At 33.9% G+C, this 25710-nt stretch overlaps 1 protein-coding gene across 4 annotated transcripts in view; it reads left to right on the plus strand.

The window, feature by feature from the left end:
- The first annotated feature begins 4071 nt into the window (after nucleotides 1–4071).
- LOC128192081 (protocadherin beta-15-like) overlaps nucleotides 4072–25710 on the plus strand; it is a 34462-nt gene continuing 12823 nt past the window's right edge. Inside the window, exon 1 of one of the 4 annotated variants that reach the window (XM_052864523.1) lies at nucleotides 4072–4148. The gene's annotated coding sequence lies outside the window, so the exon portion shown is untranslated. Of the gene's footprint in view, nucleotides 4149–4910; nucleotides 5068–15624; nucleotides 15782–25710 lie in introns of those variants that run through there. The other 3 variants (XM_052864521.1, XR_008244499.1, XM_052864519.1) reach the window with 3 other exon arrangements.

Below are 25710 nucleotides of genomic sequence, written 5' to 3' on the forward strand. Positions count from 1 at the left end.
ATAGAAAGGAGACTCCCTGGAATATTATTGTTTCGTGTTGTATTTTAATGTATGTGTAACACTCGGCCATCAGAGTCTCTCAAGATCTTGTCAACCAGATGATGTCAGCTAGCTATCCGCACTTGGTTTTAAGGGTCAGAACATTGGCACAATGTCCAGGGCTGGCTTGATCTTTTTTATTTCAAGCTTGCCTTTGTGAGCAGTCCTGCTGTCATTTATTCTGTATTTGATATTTATTTCATGTTACAAGGTCTGGTTCATAATGCTGTTTTTTGTGTTGCTGGTTTTTTTTTTTTGTATTTTTATCTCCTATCAGTTGGAAACAGTTTCCTCTTTTGTAATTCAGCCCTTGTTCATCTCTTGGTCAGCTTCTTTGTATGGTGTCTTTCTGATGTAAATTTTTCAAAGAAAGAGAATCTATGAATTTTTGATTATAGGATTAAATGCATGTGAATCTTTCCACATATTATTGGTGATGATCTCTTACATTCAAATAATAGAATTTGCTGTTTGATTATAGATCTACACCTGTTATTTGTATTATGGAATTTAAATTAGAATTGCATTGGATAAAGAAGAAAAAAATAATAATTAGATCTATTCATTAGGTCACAAGGAATTTTATGTTCTGATAAATTATTGAAGTTCAGAATCTTGCTTAGATACTAGGAAAGATTTCTCAGAATCAAGTACCCTGTAATTTCTTTTCTTCCACCTGTTATGAATATCTCCATCTAATTCTAATTTTACAGGAATTTTGTTGGATTCTTCAGAAGCTGTCTGCAAGCACACAGCATCCATTGAGGGAAAGTGAAGCGCATCATGGACATATGTCAATTGTCACCACATTCTGTCGCTTGGCTGCTTGCCTTTATGATCGGACTCGGCATTGTTGTCAGGGGGCGTGTGCAGGTTCCCTCTCTCAATGCAGGGATTAACTCAGGGGGCTTAATTTGGGTGGGTACTTGTGCTGCCTATTGACATTTCTCTGATTTTTCTGTGTTCTGACCAGTGTATGGCTCTATGTGGCACTAGACTAATGGAATTAATTAAAAATAACCCTTGAACAGATTTCCTTATTAAATCTTTTATTCTGTGTTCTCAGAAGTGGTTTTAGTGTCTTCTTTTTGCATTGAATTTAAATCTGCTCTAATCAAGTTTTATTTCTATGTAGATTGGTCCATACAGGCGGGAGACTGAGACTTCAGGGAATATCGTGTGTAGTCCCATGGAGTTGTCTCCCCTTTGTTCTGTTGACAAATGGAGGATGCAGTCACGTGCCATCAGTCCACTTGCAGGCAGTTCTGACGGGTCACAAGGATGCCAGATGCTGTCTGTAATGAGTTCATAATTAAAAAGTTCATCATGACCAATGCATGTTAATTGTCTTAGACTATCCAAAGTTGATTTCATGTTTAACATCACAACAGCAAGTGTATAAGATTTAGGAGAAATTGAAACCTTTTTGAACTTTTATTTTAATAAACAAATCTGTTTGAATTTACTTGTGTAGCTGAAATTCTGCACTCTGTAAAAAAGTTCAAAATGATCACCATCATGCATTTTAATTTTCTTACAGTCTTACTGGACACTGAATTCGTAATGTTAAGTCTCATATGATATTCTAAGGGCTTTTTCAAACCTAGCTCACAATTCTTCACCTGATTAATTTTCAGAATGATAGAATTTTATCAGTTTGATTAATTTTGTTATCTTTTAATCCTTTGTTAATCCCTTCTCTTATCTTTCATCGGGTAGATAAATATTACCACATCTAAAGTTTCTCACCCTGTGTAATGTACAGAGTACTACATCTTGTAATATTATGCAAGAATGAACAGGAAGACCTTGTAAATATGTATTCACAGATACTGCCATATTTGTTTACCTACAACTATATTTATGGTACAAGCATTGCATGAAATTCAACTTTAGTTCTTTTTTTCAAAGTTGTTTAACAGAGAAAACAATGCAGAGACTGTTTTTGATAGTGGTCAGGAAATCTATATTACTGTGGGAGTCAGAAAACCTGTGTGTTAGAGATAAATGTCAGCGGCCCATCTCTCATCCCAAGTCTGATGATAAAATCTGCCAATCTAAGCATCACCTGACAGCCACTACAATTTCTAATTGTCACCTAAAGTTACCTGTAATTTGGGAGACATTTGGGACTGAATTTCAGGATAAGATATATCCTCTGTTTATCATATATTTTCAATACCAAGACTGCTCCAGTTTCAGAGAAATCAGGTATCACATTGTGCACCTATCTCATATACACACTAGGTTTAGTCTAAATGTAAATCAACAGCAATAAACAAGACAGTTCTCTCAGTTTCTTGGGTATTACCGCTAGACTAAAAATAAGAAAAAACCCTGCGTCATATGTCATTTTCTAATCACAGTCATAAATCAAAGTCAGCATATTTTTTTATCATAGAGTCAAATTTCTATACTTTTGAAAGTATGGTATATTTTTTTCCTTTTATGCATAAAATAGGTATTTTATTCAGTAAAATCTTCGAATTAGAAAAACAATATTGGAGTTCAGTGTTTAATATAGTACTTTTCCATAGATTATTGTAATCCCTTAAAAAAAAACCAACTCTTCCAAGGATACTAAGAATTTTGAATTCTATTTTTCACTGTTTCGCTAAATTTTAGATCGTAAATTTAACCACTTTGATTCACCGTTGTATAATTACCAGTAACTATGATATCTAGACAATTTATATATAGTTTGTTAGTATAGTTTTTTTAGCACTACATTACCCAATTGTTTTGAATGAAAAGAATTAAATTTGCACTCAATTTGCTTCCAGTGGTCAAATATTTAAAAAAAAATTGTGAGAGTTATAATGCAAATGTACACTTAATAAAGCGTTTTATTTCCCCATAAATTTACCTGAATCAAAAACTGTGGAAATTGATGTTCTGATCTGGATTTCACTTTCTTTTTGCAGGGAGATTTTAATAGAGATAAACCTTTTGAATCTGAATGGTGATTCTTAACCACTAGCAGCCGTGACACCAAGTAAATCACCCCTGGCTGATAGTCATCAAAACTGGCACAGGTAATTTCGGTGTGCTTTTTTTTTGATCGGATATCTTTGATAATATTCGGTGAGTTATCGTGTCTCTTATTAGATTTGAAGTTTGGGGGCCAATTTGATACCCAGCCACCCCAGAATTCTGTATACTGAAATCTGATTTCTTTTATTAGTGTCCACAATTCAAAAATTAATTATCATATATTTTTTTTCACCTTCTCCCAAGATATTATCATTTCCTATAGCTGCGTTTGTTTTCCATCAAAATTATACATGCACAGAGTCTAAATTGGTTTTCTTTGACGTGCTGTGTTAAATGCTGCCATCTTTTTATAATTTATCATGTGGAATATGAAACAGGTCTGGCAGTTGTAGCATCTTGTCCCTTTTGTAGATTTTTGATTGCCTGGTACATGCATTTGGTCAAAGAAAAGGGTAAAGAGGAAATAAGACATTATCATTCATATCCGACTGTCCATGTCGAATATTGCAATACAGTGAGGTGTCATTAAATTCTAATTGGAACATATTGGACTATTGTAGGCGATTTATTCACCAGTCACACTAGCTGACTATAGTCATCAAATTTTATTGATCACCTGACCAATTTCAATGGAAATATCTTTTCTATGGATCTTTTCAGTGCCCTAACATGCAGAGCTGTGGCTTCTTTATATGGCATATAATTTGAGATGATGTGGGACAATGTATGAGGGGCTGGGGGACCAGTTTGATTGTTGGGGAGGGACCCAGAGCAGGTGGAGAGAAGGGGATTTTCTATGTGGACCCCTGGGTCTAAAATTAGCATATAGTTCTTGTTAATTTGCAATTGTATGGAACAATTAAACCACTTATCAGTGAAAAAAGGAAGCCTCGGTGCATTTATACACTTGAATATGAAATATTCTACTCATCAATACTTAAAACTGCACTTATTTTGAAAATGAGAAAAGATAAAATTCACCTTCTTTAAGTCCTTAAATTTTGTAAACATTTCAATAAAAAATATATTGGATTTCAGGTTAACGAGAAAAAGGGACATGTGCAGTGCTGGGGGTATCATTGTTGTCCCTGGAATAAATCTTGATGCAATGACAGGTAAGCAGTAATACTGATGACGCTGTGAAATGGACCAGGTATTTAACTTGTTCTCAACAATACGGTAATGATAGGCTTGTCCTAAATCAATTAGCGGCATGGTCTCATGTTAAGTCAATATTTACTACCTTTTTCACCACAGACATTAAGATTGGGTATATCCGATGACAGAACTGCTGCTAAATTCACTCCCAGAAGGAAAGATCAGTTTCTCCGTAAAACACGTTTGTGAATTTATTTTGTAAAATTTTTAAACCTGATTTGGTAGAAGCTTTGTGGCCAGTTTTTCTTCCTTTGTTTTTTTTTAATACTCGAAGATTACTTAGATTAGTGATATGAAAAATAGAATTTAAAAAAGATACTACTTTGTAAAAATAAATAAATTTCAAATTTAGACCTATGGAAAAAATATGTTGGTCTTACTCCAAATTCGTAACAATATATATTCTTATATATACTCCAGGGAATACATCTGCGGGCAAAGCTCGGCTGATTTAAATGTTTCGGTTTGGGCCGAGCTCAAAGTATACCCAGTAACTTAGTAGGACATTTTATCATATGATACCCAAAATGTCAATTAACCAGAAATTGAAGCTATGCAAGCAGGGGCTGGATGTAACTCATACATTCACGGAAACAAAGAAAAGAGCCCATTTCTGGTCAAATTCATAGAATCTAGTTACCAAATACATATGGTAATATTTAATGATTTAGTCACCAGCCAAATTCCTGTATTCACTCCACAGTGACTTAATTCAATTGCAATGAACGTAATATTTTGGTGTTCTTGATGGAATAAGAAATATATTTTGGTGATTGGGAGTTTTGTTTCTCCATCCTTTGTTTATGATTTGTACTTTGTCAAAAAAACTGAAGAAGAGTTCACTGACAGGATGATGGTGTGATGGCATACAATGAGGTACATGTAGTCATGTTTATACATTTAATAGACGTAAGATGAGCAATATCATTGGTACATAAATAACAATTATTGTTATTGAAGAATGTGAACAATAAAAAATATATCTGTGTATGTAATGTTCAGTAGAAGTTCAACTGGCATTTAGCCCTTTCAAGTCAAACTGTTAATTAGTAGAAGTACGTGGACAGGTATTTTATAAATATGAATTATGATTTATTTAATTAATGTAAACAATATGCATTTGTGCTTATTCTTGATTTTTTTCTCTGAATATATAAAAATCAGTTGTACATGTATTAACAATTAATGAAGTATTCTTTGGGATATTTTTCCTGAAGGTTATCACATTGTAATGTTTTGGAAAACTTGGGAAATATATAAAGCAAATTAGAACTCTCATGAAAGGTTTTTCCAGTTTTTCAAGAGTTCCTAAATATTCAAAACACCAATATAACTATGTTTATATAATGTAGAAATGCAAGCAGAAATGAGTGAATTTTTCCATTTGATTTGCATGCTGTTGTTATCATGCAGTAATAATTAGATTCAGTGAATACAATGTACTTACTAGTAGTGAAGGGTTTCAGAAAAAAGTTGTAATGCCATTAATATTGCATATATATATGCAAATACTTTAAAATTACAGATATGTTATTATAGTATTGAATATTTTATACTGTTCACATATAGCAAAATTATATATAACAAACATGTCTGATACAGCAAATATACAGCTATAACAAATATAAAATACTCAAATTTAAATATAATGCAGAAAATTTTTTTATAAATGAAGTAAAAAGGTTATATTGACATTTGCATTGATATTGATTCTATAACTTAATTAGAGTATTATGAAGTACTGTCAGCTGATTATATTATTAGTACGCATTTGATATGAAGGTATGATAAATTACAGTTATAACTATGGTAAAGTTTTTCTTAATGGTCACTTGAAATTCATTTTGCTCTATATTGAGTATGTTTAATTGCATATATTTACCCAATATTCACAAATTTCGTTACATGTATGCACATTTGTTCTCTCAGTCATAAGGGGTGTGGTACATTTCTTTTATTGCATATTGTTTATAAATTTTCTTTTTCTTTAGGTCAAATTCATTTACTTTTATGCCCCTATATAATTGGAATTTAAACTTATCATATAATAACTTCTGCAAACCCTGCTTAAGTGTAAATGGACTGATATTATGTACAATGTTTTAGATGATATATAAAAGCTTTGACATTAACCATTTTAATGCAACAACAAAAGGGTAACGTCAGATGATTGTCCTTCATCCCGACATTTCTCAGAATGCATTGAACTAAATATGTGGTGTGAAAAATATGCCAGTAGGTAAGGGAAAGTCACATGTCCTTATGAGGTTGTAAATAATGATGCAGATATATTTTCTTTTCTAATTACCTGGTAGAAGTTGTTTGCATGGTGGTTTTCGCTGTAAAAAGCATGTAGACAAAGATGATTTTAGCATTTAATAAGGCCACTTGTGCATTAAATGTGCTGTATCTGTTTACGTTTTAAGATTTATTTGGCTAAAATATACTGTTACGTGAGAGAGATCAAATTAGAACGTATGTGTCTATGTAATATGATACATGTGTTTTCTTCAGAAAGACAGAATTTTTATAAATGAACAGTTAAGAATTTTTTTTTAAGAATAAAACTCTCTTTTTAAAATTGTATATAACTTGATAATGGAGCAATTTGGTTCAAATTTACTTCTGATTCCCTCATGTTTAATTCATTTATTCTACAGAAATAAAACTAGGAAAAAGATTTGGTCTTCAGATTTCTCAACACAGAGGTAAACTCTGATGATGGATTATTACCATCAGTGAAATTCTATCATTTGGATGAAATAACAAACGAAAATAAACAGGAATTGCGCATTTGGTGTACAGAAGCTAATACTGGTAGATTACGTCCCTTTATGTATCTGTTGGTCCTCACCTGTTTTGGTCTCTGGTATAAAGAGGCTATGTTACAGGTAAATGCAGTGTATGGTTCCCTGTCTGTCAGAGAGATAGTTCAGGTTTGTCATCAGAAGCTTGCAATCTGATCTTTGTTTGCAACTTGATTGGTAAAGTTGTGTGCAATGTTTATACATTGTAATCTTTACAAAACCTGTTTGATATTGGATAGTATGCAGGACTGACATCTCTCCTAACTGTGCTTGGAATTGTAACTTGTAATTTTTTCTCTAAGGACTAATTTTGAACATGCGTGGATCTAAGGGGGGGGGGGGGGGGACAGGGAGAATTAAAATTTTAAAATTAAAATAGTAAAATTTCCAAAAACAGTCCTTGTAATCCCCCACCATGGCAAACATTATTAAGATATCTCTTGGCAAAATTTTCTGGATCCACACGTGGGAAACTTCACTAGAACTCATCTATGGCCTTGCTTGACCACTTCTTATTTGATCATTTTACTGCTATTTCATCAAGGTCATTGTTGGAGTAACATTGAGATTAAACATGTACTGTTTAAAATGTCTTTAAAAGTTATGCAATTTTGAGGGTTTTTTCTCTTTAGAGATCAGAGTGCCATTCAACAACTTTTTAAGATATATTTAATCCAATAATTTTAAAACTGCTGAGAATATACATGTTTGCATATATATTTGAATTTGTCTGTATATTTGGTTTTTATAGATATCCATTTATATGTATTTTTAAGTTCTGGGGTTGTGTTTTTTTATGATACTTGCAATACATTTCTCTGCTTTGAAACATTGAACCAGAGGAAGTTAGATTTTAAATGATGCTGATCATATACTACATGTATTGAACTCTATCAGGGCATATATATATATGTTTTAATCTTCTGTGAAATTCAGGCTGTGAATTCCTGTTTTCTTCTGAAAAAGCCACACTTAACGCTATAATTTATGTCCATGCTGGTACATGTATTAACAGATCAATCTAATGCTTACAGGATTTATTCTTGTCAGAAACTTGATTCAGGGTGAGATTTCCATTTCTTGTATCTTCACTTTCCAGTAAATACCTACTGAAGTATAGTGATTAGTCTTTATTGTAAGTGGTGTTCAGGCCTGGATAAGACAATGTGAATCAGTGTTATCCATTAAAGCATTGACTATACTAATGCTATCACTAGGCGGAGTGTATCACTGAGGAGTAATGGATGCATTAGAGAATGCAAAAAGAGAAGTACTGTCCATATTGGTTTTTTTTCCATTAAGATAGTTGGGAATAACTCGATAACTTCCTAGAATTCATGAATAAAACAAAAGTCCCAAGCTGTTCCTAGAAGGTATTTTTTTTTTTGAAAAATGATATGAGAGAAACTGGTTAATGGTAGATGAAAGAAAGAGTTACAGAATCTCTGTCTATCACAGTTATAATTTGTAAACTACCCCTTCCCTAGTGTATATATAAACATGGGGAAAAAAGTATGCATATATGATCATATAAAGATATTTACTTTCTCAGACATTTAACAACAAATCAACTTTCAAAAGAGATATTTAATTTCAAACGTGTTTATGTGAAAACAATTTGTTTGTTTGTATTATTTATGTAGTAAAAAATATTGCATTGCTAATTTATAGTGCATCATGATGGCTTCAATTTCATCAAATAGGTTTGTCAATGGCCTTCCCTCGACATCATGTCTCCAAGATGATATTATGCACTCTATCCTGATGTACTTTTTCATCTTTTCATAGACTACACAGTGTTTTCGTAATTTCCCGTTGAATTGTTTCTGTGAACTTGGCTTTTGTTCGACTGATACTCCTATGATATCCTCATCTCATGATTATTCTTCATAAGTTCGGTGAATGTCGTAATTGTGTTCGCCCTTTGACACTGCGGGCTTTGTGAACTCCTCCAGAATCGCGCTACTCTAGACCAAGATGTGCTACAGTATCTTCCTGATTCAGTTTCCTGCCAACCGTTTCACACGCATCTCTCCATTGTTTGAGGTGCTGCCTTCGACGAGGGTCACCTTAATGATAATTTATACCACTGTGACAAACCGTCATCTAAGAAACATTATAAGGATTGTTTTGTATGTATCATAAACCATGAAAATACCCCCATACAAATAGTTTTCTGTGTCAAGAGATCAAATACACATTTTAACGTCTCCAAACTTAAGAATGAGAATGGCGATTTTGTGCTGTAGGTTTCTGCTTTCATTGGGTGTACTTTACTCATGCTGTATGATTTAATTCGCCTGCACGATAGATTTATTCTGTTGGATGTACATGGCCGACTTTTGACTGAGCACCCTTGCTCGGCGCAGGTGGGATGATGAGTAATGAACAAAATAATTCATCTCCCATCCCTGACCAACAAAAGCCCGAATTCAGCGCGTACGTTCTGGTTACACTTCAGGGTTTCTGCACGCTTTGGTTCTGTTAAGCAGTGACAGTAGAGTTAGTGAGTCCCCCCTTTTCCTTGGTGCCCCATGATTACCCTCTCCAACTGATGGTCATTATGGCCCTGTCTGGACTATTTACCCAGGGCCTTCCCAGGAAAACTCCCCCTAATTCTTGACCACTTCAGACTTGTCAGTAACTCATCATTTCCTAGGTCTCTTGTACAAAGATCGTGTTCTTTTGCTCATTAATTATGTGCCTCATTTAAACATTTCCTATTAACTGAAATGTCAGCAATTGTGAAAAGGTGTTTGCTTGTCATTTCATGGTAAACAGAAATTGTGTTACTGTTTCTAATTGAATTAACATGGGCATTCAGGACACTTCATGCATGTGTAAAGACATTAATTTCTCTGTCCTTGTGCAGAGCAAGCCTGATTTTAAAAAAAGATTCCGTCCTATAAGGATACATATCTAGTATTATGGAGTGAACCTGCTTGCATGATGTTGGCTTTGTGGTTTGTTACACGCAGAACCACCAACCTAAACTGAAAGACCACACACTGAAGAATTCAAAACACATTAAAAAAAAACTTAGTAAAAATACCAAGGGAGGCTTCTTTATATTTGCCACTATATAAAATTTATAGTTCCTTTTCCTGCAGAGATTCAGAATTATTTGTTGAGTGTCATACAGGGTGTGTAGCAGAAGTTCATCTAGACTTGATGTAAATCACCGTTTTCTTAAACAGATACAATTAACATTTTTAAAAGCTTTTAATGAGGAGACCTTTTGACTAAAGTTAAAGGATAAATGGCATCTCTTGATGGCTTGAGCTGATATGTGGAATCGGAGGACCATTCTTTCGGGAGGATCCTATTTCACATTTATCTTGTCAAACACTGAAGGTCATGGAGATGACCAGCCAGAGTGTTGAAAATCGGCAACTTCTGGTACAAGGTCGTAAAAAAAATTGGGAGTAAAAATCCTAGGAGGAGTTTTCTAGATGGTGTTTCATAAGTAAGAAAAATTGTGTAATCATATTACCACCAAAATTAACATGATTTATATCACTTAAGTCCCATGGTCATTATCATGAATTATTACATATACTGGTACTACCACTATACTGTATTGTATAACTTTTTCTTGTGGATGCAAATTTTTTTTTATAGGTTGCTAGCTAGGAAACTGTAATACTGTATACAGGGCTATTTTCGCCCCGTGTAATTTTTGCCCTTCTACACTTGTTAACAGTTTCGCCCCGTCTTAAATTCAAAACAGTTGTGTTTAAAGAGAGATAATATGAAACTTTAGAATTTGCCCAGTTTTAAATTCGCCCGCTGACAACAAGGACAAAAGGGGCGAAAATAAAACAGGGCGAATATTTCCCTGCATACAGTACTTTGTAATAAAAATCCAGTTATACAGTTTTATAGACCATATTAATGGAACAGATATGTAACGAGTAGGAATACATATCCTTTTGCTAACAGAAACAGTTGTCTTTAAAAGAACTTTCGCTATGATTTATGAACTTCATAAAGTAATGCTCAATTTTGAAGTTGGACTTTGAAGGAAACCCACCAGAATGTGTTGCTTGGAAATGAAACCATTCCGTTATATTTTCTCCTACCTGTTAAAGACTGTCGCCACTAAAAGTTCTCACGGAATAAACATATCTGTCAATTTGGAATCGATATCATGTCTCCCTTATTGAGACAAAGGATTTTACTTTTTTAGTCATGGAGAAGAGAAGTGGGAAGCATCAGCTTCATTGATTATTCGTCATCATATTGGCAATACTGTTTTTAGCTCACCTGAGCTTTTCTGATCACAATTTGTCCGTTGTCTGTCGTTGTCGTCGTTGTCGTTGTCGTTGTTAACTTTTCACATTTTCATCTTCTTCTCAAGAACCACTGGACAGATTTCAACCAAATTTGGCACAAAGCACCACTAAGTGAAGGGGATTCAAGTTTGTTCAAATGAAGTGCCACGCCCTTTTTAAAGGGGAGATAATTGAGAATTATTAAAAATTTGTTGGTATTTTTCAAAAATCTTCTTCTCAAAAACTATTCAGCCGGAAAAGCTTAAACGTGTGTGGAAGCATCCGCAGGTAGTGTAGATTTACGTTTGTTCAAATCATGATCCCCGGGGGTAGGGAGGGGCCACAAGAGGGGGATCAAGTTTTACATAGGAATATATAGAGAAAATATTTAAAAATCTTCTTCTCAAAACCTATCAGGCCAGAAAAGCTCAAATTAAAATGGGAGCATCCTCAGGTAGTGTAGATTCAAGTTTGTTCAAATCATGGTTCCCGGGGGTAGGGTGGGGCCACAATTGGGGGATCAAGTTGTATATAGGAATATATGGAGAAAATCTTTTAAAATCTTCTTCTCAAAAACTATTAGGCCAAAAAAGGTCAAATTTAAATGGAAGCATCCTCAGGAAGTGTAGATTCAAAATTGTTCAAATCATGGTCCCCGGGGGTAGGGTGGGGCCACAATTGGGGGATCAAGTTTTACATAGGAATATATAGAGAAAATCTTTAAGAATCTTCTTCTCAAAAACTATTAGGCCAGAAAAGCTCAAATTAAATTGGAAGCATGCTCAGGAAATGTAGATTTAAGTTTGTTCAAATCATGGTCCCTGGGGGTAGGGTGGGGACATAATTGGGGGATCAGGTTTTACATAGGAATATATATAGAGAAAATCTTTAAAAATCTTATTCTCAAAATCTATTAGGCCAGATAAGCTCAATTTTGAGTGGAAGCATCCGCAGGTAGTGTAGATTCAAGTTTGTTTAAATCATGGTCCCCGGGGCTAGGGTGGGGCCACAATAGGGGGATCATGTTTTAAATAGGAATATATAGAGAAAATCTTTTGAAATCCTCTTCTCAAAAACTATTTGGCCAGATAAGCTCAAATTAAAATGGAAGCATCCTCAGGTAGTGTAGATTTAAGTCTGTTCAAATGATGATCCCCGGGGGTAGGGTGGGGCCACATTGGGGGATCAGGTTTTACATAGGAATATATATAGAGAAAATCTTTAAAAATCTTATTCTCAAAATCTATTAGGCCAGATAAGCTCAAATTAAAATGGAAGCATCTTCAGGTAGTGTAGATTCACGTTTCGTCAAATCATAGTCCCCGGGGGTAGGGTGGGGCCACAATTGGGGGATCAATTTTTACATAAGAGTATATAGAGAAATCTTTTAAAAAAATTCTTTTAATAACTATTTGGCCAAGAAATCTCAAATTTGTAACCATCCTCAGATAATGTAGATTCACATGCAGCATTTTCAGTCTCAATGTATATCTTTAGATTCACATGTAAACTTACATACATGTAACAATACAAATAAAGCATGTGTGCATGAATCTGCATGTGCATTAGTAATAGTCCACATGACCATGAGTGAGAAACAGAAAAAATAGTCCACACAACTCTGCATGCTGACCAGAAAAATAGTGCACATGACTCTGCACGTGAACCAGAAAAAATATTGCACACGACTGTGCATGGGAATCAAAATTAGTACACACGACTCTGCATGTGAATCAAAATTAGTATACACGACTCTGCATGTGAATCAAAATTAGTACACACGACTCTGCATGTGAATCAAAATTAGTACACACGACTCTGCATGTGAATCAAAATTAGTACACATGACTCTGCATGTGAATCAAAATTAGTACACACGACTCTGCATGTGAATCAAAATCAAATCATGGTCCCTGGGGGTAGGGCGGGGCCACAATGGGGGATACCTTTTTATATATAGAGAAAATCTTTAAAAGTGTTCTTCTCAAAAGTATTAGGCCAGGAAAGCCCAAATTTGAGTGGAGGCATCCCCAGATCATATAGATTCAAGTTTGTTTAAATAATAGTCCAGGGGTAGGGTGAGGCCACACTGGGGGATGAAATTTTACTTAGGAATATATAGAGAAAATATTTCAAAATCTTCTTTTTAAAGACTATTTGGCCAGAAAAGCTTAAACTTGTGTAGAGGTATCCTCGGGTAGTGTAAATTCAAGTTTGCAAAATCACTAGGGGTAGGGCGGGACCGTGATGGCGGTTTGAATTTTTACATAGGAATATATAGAAAAAATCTTTAAAAATATACTGGGAAAGTTTTTGGTCCAAAACTCAGTACTTAGTGTGAAAGCACAGGTTATGAGATTAAAGGTAGATTTAAGTTTGATGAAACCATGATTCCCTAGAAAATAGTGGGGCCACGAAATGGGGGGGGGGGGGGGGGGGGGTATATAGGAATAGAGAAAAATCTTAGAGGTACAACAACAAAAGGGGCTTGGTATTTACCAAAAAATAAGAGGTGGATAAAAATTGGCAGATTTTCAAATTTTTTTTTAGCAGGATCTACTGTACTCAGTTGTCAAGATATTTTGATACTGTAATGCTAATTTGATCAGAATTAAGGCAATTGTTGCTCAGGTGAGCGATGTGGCCCCTGGGCCTCTTGTTTAAGTCTCAATATTTCAATTTTATTGTTTGTTTCTTTAAAATGATGGTTTTGTTTCCATCTGCATAGATAATGGTGACAGGTTTACTTATATAGGCATTGATTATTTATCATCATTAGAGATAATGTATATACCCATTAAATTTGAAGAGTTTTGAACTTACTTTACTTTGCCTGTGTACATGGGTTCAATACAGAAAAACTGGGTCAAAAAGATTTTGTGTCCAACTCAATGATATGATTTTTTTTATTGAAAAGGAACATTTTGTTAAAAAGGGCAATTATTTGGGATTTAAGAAATTTTCAGCCCAATTGTTCAACAAACTATCAGGGAAGCGTATGTTTATGTTCATAATAGTTTAGGACAATAAAATGAAAACTACTGGAACAATTGGTATTCAGTGCCGTTAATTCAGCACGATGTATAGTTAATTATGTTGTGTTATTCGTGGAGTAAACTACCCACTTGAGAGTCTCTCTATATTCTACGCCTTTGTCCAAGAAGTAATTTGTCAGGTAGCTCATGATGGGATGATTATGGGCATATTAGATAAGATAAATGGGCAAATCTTCAATTGCTCGAACCTTTTTTGAAAATCACAGTTTTATTCTTTTGAATTTGAAAGCACAACGTTTTAAATTGCAGATATCATTTTTGATCGCCGTCAGAGATAAGTTCCCAGTGACTCTCTGACTTGCAGTTTTTCTGTTGTTTGTGATTTTTGAGGTCTCGAGCCGTAGACAGAACCAATAAAGTCTTGGTATACACACACCACTGTCCATTATCTTCACATAATGAGAAAGCAGCGATAAAGATCTCCATATCTTATATTCCAATTTGCATTAATTTCTCTATTTCTTTGATTTCAAAATTTTCCAATTTTATGCTTGCTGGATAACACAGAACTTGTTGACAGAAGTGTTAGATAACTTTATTGGAGGCCATTTATTTTTTGGGGAGATTTCGAGTGTGTAAAACGTATTGTCCCATTTATCATTATAAATCTTTTTTTCATCTGTGAACCATTCTCTTTTCTTATGTATTTCAAGAAGGATTAATTTGAAAGCAAAATTTAATGGCAGCTAGAATGATTTTTAAATCTGCATAATTACAGTACTATAACTGAAGCCTCTAGGTAGTTCATGAGTTAGTTCATGATATTGCTACGATTTTGTTCCAGAATGGGTTCTTTTTTTATACATGTATTATATTTTGCTGCATTAGTCAACAACTCCCTTTGCCGGGAGGGGTGTTTTGATGCAACAGGTGTTTGCAGAATAAAATGAGGGAATTGAACCATCAGTTGATGGTTTTTATATATGCTTTGATGAAATAAAATGTTTCTTCAATTTGTTTTGTCATTTTAGACACCTGTAGAAAACAGTGATTTGCACACAGGAAAATCCATGTATTTGTTAATTGGTAGACAATCCTTTAAAACAGAAAGGTGATAATTGTCAAGAGGTGTTTGTAGAATAGCATTCAGATGACTGGTCATTTTGCACACACTAAAACGAGTCGTTAATGAATGAATTGTGACATAGGGTTAGTCCCATTAATTGTCCTGTGACCTACGCACGCACAATGCATGTCCCGCTCGCCCCGGGGCCAGTAGATTGTTGCCCTCGGAATGTTTGATCCCAAACACCAGGGAGTTGTGTATTGTGCATATGTTTTCACTGTGGCGGGCGATCATGTGATTTGGTTGAAGTGAAATTGACGTATCATTTAAACTTACAGCGGTAGTTACCTGACCAAGGTGTAATGTGGCTTGACTTCAGGTGTCAGTCTGTGTACCTGTGTGCTATGGACTGTTAGGAAGAACTACACTTTTGTGTTCACGGGATTGGTGCGTATATTTATTACAAAAAATTGACTTTTCTCACCAGTTTCATGTTGCAATCTTTTCCATGTACGCAAATTTATTTGTAGCTATAAGTGTATTTTTTGTTTCTCTCTTTTTTTTTAAAAGCTCTCCTACGTGGAAATAGTATTGCACTTGAGGTATAGATTTTGTTTCAATTTTCAAAATAAAATTCATTATTTTACTTCTCCAAAAATAATCTCTTTAATAAATGAATTTGGAACAATGTCTGGTCGATGCGATTATAGATGAAAGTGTAAAGACAGTGTTTAGCACATGTCATTTTCTCAAATAATTTCCTCTTGGGCTTTGTTCACCTGAGTCAGAAGATTTTTCTTTGACTTTTTGAAAAAGCCCTTGTACTTGCTGGATAATCAGCCGATTCTAAGCGTTAAGATTTCTTGGATCAATCTTTTGATTGTTGTCTTCGGCTTTCACTTTTCAAATGGATTGGAAAGCATGGCATCACTAATTTGAAGAAGACTTGAAACAGGGCAAAGATTTTCCCCCTTTTCAATTAAGGTTAGTTGGTTACTATTTACCAAGATTCTCTGTTCATTATTGGAAAGAACTTTTGGGATTTGGATAATAATGGTATACATGCCGGTATATACCTAATCAGAAATTACAATAGAATTTTCTTCAATTTTTTAAAGCTTTGGAGAAAAGTTGGTTAATAAATGTTTTGTTTTATGGTAATTGTAATGGCCATTTTTCCTTTCTGTGAAAATGGTGTCATACTGTTGTCTCTGTTTTCTTCTTTTGTTCTGTGATGTTGACTACTGATGATAACACCTGTGTTTACCTGTAATCAATAGATTAGATATGACCCGAGTTTCTGGTCCAGTTGAACGTTGTTGATATTCCACATCAAAGTTCTGTACACAATGATCTTGAGGCAAGGGTTCCGTCGAACGGATCTTCGGCTGTAACTCTCTATTGCCCACATTAATCTTGTTTATTTCCTTCTTTCACTTTACAACATGGGCAAGGAGCCCGATAATAAAACGTCAGCAGCAGAGATTCTAATATTGTATGTTGGGGGATATCCTTGTGGTTTGGGAAAGAATAAACACACAGAGATTTATCATAAACATCAATCATAATACAGGCTCATTTGCATAAATATTAATTTAAAAATAATAAAGACCCTAATCATGTCAAAAGTGATACATCATATTTTCTCAAAACATTAATTTAATCTCATGCTTTTGTTGTTTTTCCTCATAATTTTCTCATTAAGTTAATGTTGTAAATATTTTTCTACATCAGTATGAAAAAAAGAAGTTGAGTAAAAAGTAAAAGGAGGTTGGAAAAATACAGGCTTAGCTAGCCATATTTTCCTCCTTTTACATGAAAAAAGTTATTCATGTGTGATTATTAAATTATTTGTCTAATAGGATTTGATTTTTCAAGTATACCTTTCACAGCATTGCAAAATATTATTTGAAAAAGTATATTACAATTTCAAAAGCAGGAAATATTTTACATTAGAAATTCTAAATATTTTGATATACGTTTATAATAATTGTAGCTTTGCTTTATTGGCAAGTACAGTCTATAACGGTATGTTTTAAGTGTTGCCGTAAGAAATATTTTATAATTGTATGATATAGAGATATAACTCTAGATTTTTAATTCAAAAATAAATTTAGTTGCTGTTAAAAATTATATATTACTGTACATGTTAATATACTATGTACATTATTTAATACTCAAGATTTATTCTGTATTTCAAATGCTTTTGGTTGCTAGAATCATAGTACTCTATGTGTACATTAATATTCAGGGAAGAAATTTAAATAGCCACATGCAGTACATATACCGGTATTTGTATTAAATAAAACTGGGGTGGAACAGTTTCATATGGTCTGTAAGTGGCCTCAATATAAAATGGTTAACTATTTGCATTTTGGAAGAGAAAAAATCAAGTTTGAACTGAAATTATCTGTGATTTCGAATAGTTTATTTTTTCCCAGTTACCAGGGTACTAAATTTTAGATAAAAAAAGAGAGCAAGTATACCAATCAATTTTGAATCTAAATCATGGATGATCTTCCCATCACTTATTCAGCATACTCCAAACACTGGCAAACAGATGTCACTGTTGCTGATGATATTGTAGGGAAAAGTCTGATATTTTCTTCTCTTTATAGTAACAAACTTTCATTTCATTGAATCAATAGTCCCTACTACAAAATCAAAAATGCTATTGCAGTGGAGAAATAAAAAATTGGAATATGTTTGATGGAGGGAAATGTTAGTTATTGTTAATTCCCAATTTCTAGTTTGTGAAGTGGAGACTATCCAGATAACATGGTCTGATAGTTTGCATAAGAATGGACCAATCAGACATGTAGTGGATTTTGAAAATGGACCATCGTTTTAATAATTCATCTGTTAATGAGGCTTTACATTTTTTTTTAATCACTAGAAAGAGATTCATGTGCAAAAGCTACCTAAGGCAAAGAGTTTAGGGTTAAATTCATTCTACGTCGTATTATTTTTTATGAGCATTAATTGCAATAAAGTCATCATTGATTTTTCAGACTACAAGGTTCAAAAGTGCAGGTATTGGGCATATTCTTCGCATTTACGTTTTTTTGGCAGAAGAGATTGTTTTCAATTTTTTTAGCAGTTGTATTTAAATCTGCAAGTATTATCGATAAGTTTCCTTACAATCTTATTACACATTTACCATTGTTCTTTCTAATTTTTTTAAATTCAATTTTCATGATCAATCTTAAAGTACTGAAATTCAAATATAACGTGTTATGAAATACTGAAGAAGCACATTTTTTTGTTGTGTCAAAATTTCGTTGATTTGAACCAAATAAAATCCCGTTGGCATTTAATTTCGTCATATTGTAATATCTTTGTATTCATTAAAACTTTGGTTAAAAATTCATCATGGATTTAATTTCGTTGATTTATACTGCCAAGGAAAATAACGAAATTAAATCCTCAAGGAATATTTCTGCTTCTACAGTATTTAAGTTTATTTGAATCAGAATAGTTTGGAGGATACTGTACAACAAGATATACTGATTTCAAAGTCTTCTTTGGCACTTAGATGAAAACAAAACCTTTTTACTATTTTGTTAAAGAACTTGGTCAATACTGTGCTTAATATGGCTGTCTGCATATACCTGATACCAGAAATTTTAAGGCGATTCCCTCCGCATTTAGCTTTTATTTGACATTTACTGGGGATTTGGCTGACAGGATTGACTCTTCCTGTACCTCCATGTGATCAGGCGGAGGAAGACTGGCGATAGTTTGTTCTCGCCAACACGCTCGGACCCTCAGTTTGTTTTTTGATCTGTCAAATTATGTCTTCAATGTGATGTATTTATGTCTAAGTAAGATGTTTAGTGTAAATCTGTGGTCAGCTTGGGTTTCTTCAGATGTCTGAAGGATCACAGAGTTATAAGGACGCTGCCGATGTATCCTATCCATTTCTGATATCATTAAATTCGGGACTTTATCAATCAGACTTTCTCCTTTTTTGTCTAAATTTAGCTGGACTTCCATTATTTTGGAATTACACATTTATTACTCGCATTCAGAAGAATTATTCTCTCCTGTTTTCCATTTCCCCAATCTTTTGAATGTAAGTGAAAATCTACCTCTAATAAATAAATATATTTTGAATGTTTTTTACTTTTTAAAAATACTCCAACAATTTTTTTATTTTCTTAAAAATTTTTGCTCTTGCCGCTACTCTCATTATTTACATAGATACATGTGTATACATTAAAAAAGTTGGATAATGAACAAAAGTTTTCTTTTTAGAAAAAACACTACATTATTCTTATAAATTGAACAATATTTGTTAACCAAAGACATTTCTAATTTAAATCAAAATGATTCATACTTATGTGTGGAAATTAAATTAAGAATGTTGTAAATTTTTTTTATTTAAAAAGAACTAAATTACTTTGTTTTTACACTTTAAATTGAATGAATAAAAGTTTAAAATTTTATTATTCTAAAAGGGTATATAAGGGGAAATGAATCCCTATTTTTAGATGTGATTTCCTGAAAAGAATTATTCTTATAAATCTTATTGTAGGATCATTGAAAAATGGTTAAATTCTCTTTTTACCAGAAGAAATGTTTTGACATAATTATGATACAGGAGACTAATTAGAACGTTGTCACCAGACAGGAAAATAATGTGATAAACATCAGAATGTTTACACCTATGGAGGGGTGAACTCAACTACGACAAGCCCCTGTCACGCCTAAAAACAGCACCCCAGGAATTTGGTCGTTCACCTATCACTCTCTGTCAGACCATTAAAGCTTGTGTTAATGTGTAAACAAATTGTGCCCTCATAGTAATTGACTCAAGTGATTCAAACAATTAGTTCAGCTATATTAGGAGTGATTTTTGAGTTTTGTCAATGGTAGCATATGGTGGCCTTCAAAATTTTAAAGATTAAATGCTGAATTTGTTTTCCAGTGGACTGGAAGTAGCTAGAAAACTTGAAAATAAGGAAGAACTTTGTGAGACGCATTTAAATTTGAAGGTTCTAATTTATGTTGATTATGCCATGTTCGGTTACTAGTCTTTGTTATGATACAAAAGTTGAATTACATCTACCCAGGATTTGGCATATTGACTTCCAATGGCAATTAATATGCCTGACCCATAAGCAGAGCTGTATAGACCATGGAAGGCTAATAGCATAACACAAAATAATGTACAGTAAATTAAATTTCACTCAAATATTAATGAGAGCCATTCACCTCAGTTTATATATCCCAGTAGAGTGAGAACTTCAGAGCATCATGGTCCTCTCCATTCCTTTGATTTCTTATTTAAGGGGGGCCATGTTACACATCATCAAATGTTACAACAGCCGCTTGATAAACTTCCCATCAACAAAATTGGATGAATTAAAAAAGAATTATACAATATCTTAAATTATTCACTTTTCACCCCAGTTTGTTTATTTTTTTTATTTTGGCAATTTTTCGTAGATGTACCATTTGGTGGCTTAATGTATTATTTTAGCTTCCTGCTCTACCTCCCAAATGTTTGTTTCCAGTAATATTATACATGTATGTAACAGGTACTTGGTATTTTTGCATGCTCTCAGTATCATATATGCAATCAATCTCAATTTGCTTGCAAACAGATGCTGTGTTAGCCATACAAAAACACTTTGTTTTTTCTCTTCCATTTAAAAAAAAAAAGAATTGTTCATGCAGCCTGTTCTCTCAGATGTCATTTTATTTATAAATACTTATTACAATGATAGTTATATGTTCATAAACTTAAATCAAGCAATGAGGCATAGACTTCATCTATTTCAAATGGTCTCTTAATTGAGTTGTCAAATTACGGAAGGCTTTCAGATATTTTTGGTGCTATTAGATAGTAATATTTTTTTCTCTTTGATTTTTTGGGCGCTTAGTGCCAGCGAACTTCAATAATATCCCATGCTTCTTCTATAATGCTTAGATAATGGTCCGATGCATCCCATTTGATATGGCCTATTTCTCTTTATGCCTCCATCTTTTCAAGCGATTTACAACCAAATTTGAAATTTAAATTTTTCTTCTACTGTAATTGAGTATCGTTATTATGAATCATTATGGCCGTTTATGAGTTTTAACCTCCACAGCTTATATGAGAAATGGTGTTATTTTATGTATTTACAAATCTAAAAAAGTTGTATATGGCTCTCTAATGATGGATTTTGGTATCACTGACTCTACCGTTGTGCTGGCCGGCCGGGGATTTGGAATAAATATAATTTGTCTCTACAGAGCAATGGTGTATAAATTCTCCATATTCGGACCTGATTTATAGATTTATAAATGGAATGTCATGCTGTCCAGGTTAATATGAATGTGAACTTAGAGATTTGACCATGACAGACTCGGAGTATCAGAATTGATTGTGTACATTAAAAACTGGACTTACTCCACACACTAACCCTCACTGGCTCACCTAGGATCCAGGGAATAATGGGGTAAAGAAACGAAGCACATAAATAATTTGACAAAGACAGTAAGATGATACACGCGGATATCAGGATCCTTATCTGCCATGCTGTGAAAGGTATAGGACCTATAAAAAACGAGACTTGTTGTTGTGTAAATTAATATGGCAGTAACAAGGCGTCTAAACCAGTATTGTCATCCATTGTCAGCACCAGCAATCTTTAAACCTTTTTCAAAGAAGTTAAATGATTAATTCTAAGTTAATGGTTATTACATGTAAATGACCAGTTGTTGAAGAGGCGTAAAAATTGATGTTCTATTTTTTCTTCTTCTTGAGGGTTTTTTAAAAAATATCTGCATTAATATTCTCTACCAAGAAATTTTGCATATGGTAGTATGAAATATCAGCTGCATTTCCAATCAATTAGAAATTAACATTATTCCTTGTGTGTCATATAGCAGAAAAAGGATTTATAGATGGCATGAAAATTTGAAGTCACTGCTTTTCACCGCTTTCTTTTGGAAGAGAAAATTTGTATGCAGTTTATGGTAACTATCAAGGGTGTGCTGTATGTCTTTCAGGGCTGTTGAACTTCTGAAGTGGTTATATGTTATCTGATGCTTGTTCTAATACGGCCATCCAATGCGCCACACAGGGTTGACTGAAAGAAATGAAAAATTGGTTGTCATAACAGAATATCAGCGCTAATCCCGATATTAATTAGTTAGCCTGTCTGTGATTGGTTCCGAGGGTTTTATCGCCTGTTACATCTGATTACTATTGGCAGGTTCGAGCTAGAATCGGGATTCTGTCTAAGACTTAATTTCATGTAAGGTCTGCGGGAGAAAATAATACAATGGAGAGAAAAAAAACTCCGACGGATGTAGTTGTTCCAATTGTTAGAAATCAGAATATGATCTGTTTCATGCAGAAGTTGGGTGCATTGTTTGAGTCTGCAGTGACACAAACTTCACAGAAACACTTGTTCATAGTTTACACTAGGTCTGGTGGTATGATTGGTGTTGTTCAATAATGACAAATGTTTTGGTCTGTTTGTTGTTGGAGTGCTAATATCTATCTTTGGGCTGACATCTTGAAACGGACCCGGGAGGCCGTCCCTTTTATTACGTTGACAGAGCGTGTGCAGAACCCCATATTGTGAGGAGCATATTTATTTATTCATGGCCCCGAAACTCAAACTTTAATTGATGTGATTGTATTTCTAGAGAAAGAGAAAATTAATAATGCCGTCTTGAGATATGGAAAAGATATAAATACAATACTTTCAGCTTTTTAACTTTAGCCAGGGTAGAGTTTGAACAAGGACAACCTTATTGATTGTGCTATGAATCGTTAGAACACTCCCACTTTTTTTATATCATTCCTTTTGGAGGCAGCTTTCACTGTGTGCCATAACCATGCCTGATTGTTTGTTAGTGTGAACATTGTCAGGAAATTCCAGTGTATCTTTGAATACGACCTGCTGGGCTGTTGATGCGTTTCTGGGTCTGTGCAAACATGGTCTCCTTCTCTCTCTAAATCTGAGAACAGGTTCATTAAGATGTCTGAGTTCTCAGTGTCTCAGTTCTAATTGAATTAAACTTGAGAAGTTAAACATTGTCAACTGAACTCTAGTTCTGCTTCTCTCTGTAGAGAAATAAGCAGGCAAACTAATACTGTAGGATTTTTAATGAAGTTTGCAGTTCATGTTAAATGTTTTCGTTGGAAAAAAAAATGGTTAAAGAATATTGATATTGATTAATTACTTGATATTCAACTATTAAATGGTATCTACATATTATATCAATAGTTTTTTCTCTCTCCTCTTTTTGTTAATTTATTCCCTTAAAAGTCTTTTAATAAAGTTTTCATTCAAGCACATAGCAAAGAAAATGCCTTAAAGAAATGTGGTGCAAATTTTGCAATGTAGAATTCTATTTTCCTAGTACATTTATTATAAAAGTGTTAGAGCACATTTTATGATAAAATTAAACTCCTCAAAGATGATGTGTAGATAGTCCTGGTCTGTCCATTATGTCGGGTAGATCTGACCCAGTGTTTGTCCTAACACAGTTATATCCTTACACCCTCAGTGTTAAGTCCCGCTGCCCTTATGCTGGAAATAATCACTGGTCGTCAAAGGAATGAAAAGTCAGGTTTAATTGCAGCTACATGAATTGGATCAAAGATGACATATTTTTTTACATCTCAATAAAACGGTGGGGTATCCCATCAAGCTTTATGTCACTGGCCAATCAAAATTTCACAACAGAATGGTTTTTATTGGGCTCCATTTGAATTGATTCCTTCTTTTTTCATCGGACAATTTGTCTGCTTTACGTTGATGTAGGCCCTTGCCGACTGGATAATGGGATGGTTGGATGGCTACTTATTTCTACACCATAATTCTGTAGACAAGGGAATTGGGGGGATGGCTTTAAAAAATAGTTCTAATTACAGAGGTCAGGGGTCGTGGACCATGAAGCCTTTCAGAATTAACCATAAAATCTTTAATGATTTATCATAAACCTTAGGCTTCTAAGACTTTCCATTGGCCCAGTAAATTCTATAATTGCTATCTCTGTAGTGGTCCAACATTTGGGGACTGGGGTGGAGATTTTTATGGTCTGACTATCTGACACATGTTGGGCATCCTGAAATCGGATAAGGAAGCCATCAGTTCATTTTTCCTGTTTCCCTGATTTGAACATAATATACAATTTCATTTTGTCAAATTTGAAAAGGAAATTTCCTGTGTTAAAATCATTTTAAGATCATAGGTCTTTTTGATTATTTACTTATGTTTAAAATTATTTTATTCAAACCAAAATTTAATTTTGCTTAATGGGAATGAATTCTGGCAGGGTTTTTTTAACGATTTTGTGGATGTTTTCGAAAATGGTGCCAAAGCACCACCTGTCCTATTAATTAATCTAATACTAGGGGGTATGTCCCTGTCAGTTTGTCCTTATTTTGCATGTTTACTGGGGGAAAGGAATCAATAATCCGATGATAAAATGGGTGCATAGTAAAGTATTTGAGGATGTCTCAAAGTTTATCTTCAGATAATGGCTTAATGCCTCTTTATAAGGATTAGGGAATTATTTTTTGGACCCAAGTACCCTTGGCAGCTAGGATCAAGGTGTTAGTTTGCCAAAATAATCATCTCCCGTCTTGTCAAGGATCAGCTTTACAACAGTTTTAAGGATAAGTCAGTGAAGATGTGCAAATAGCAGATAATGCCCGCTGTGAAATCCCATAATCCCATGTAAGTCTGGGTCTGCAGGAGTGACTGACAGACAAATCTTCATTCGGAGCAGAACTCTGGACTTGTGTCTTTGATCTTTTGCAGAAAAAAGAAATCTTTCCAAATAAAGGAGTCACATTTAGTTTGGTTTATGGTTGCTGTTGTCAATTTATGATAATTTTTGCCTGAGTTTGACAGAACTGGCTAGATGTTAACAAGGGGCACTTTTATTGGTCAGTGATTTATGATAAAACATGAGGCCAGGCAAGAAAAGGCATTGTTATTATGTAACTAGCATGTAGTAGTGATTGTACTGACACTTATAGTGCAGGTTGTCTTGTTGCCTTTAGGTGTATCAAATCAGCCATTAAAAAGTCCATAAATCTCCATATATTTATAAATCCTAATTGTCATAGATTTTATCTATGTAAAAAAAATCTATTAATAATCAATTTTCTCTGAGATGGAATCATTTCATTATCTCAGAGTGACCAGTAAGCACTCACTGACAGTTCTACCTTCATATCAGGTGTGAGAGAAGAATTTTTTTCTGACGTCCCTTAGTCTTTGGATGTAATATACACTGGATTTTCCCCTGTATTAGATTTAGCTCTGGTGAGTTGTTTATTTACGTCAGTATTTTGCTTGATGTTAGGGGACTCTTCCTTTGTGTGGACACTTATTAAGTAAGATACATTGAACGTTATG

Source organism: Crassostrea angulata, chromosome 7 (genome assembly GCF_025612915.1).
Source record: "Crassostrea angulata isolate pt1a10 chromosome 7, ASM2561291v2, whole genome shotgun sequence".
Classification (NCBI taxonomy): domain Eukaryota; kingdom Metazoa; phylum Mollusca; class Bivalvia; order Ostreida; family Ostreidae; genus Magallana; species Magallana angulata.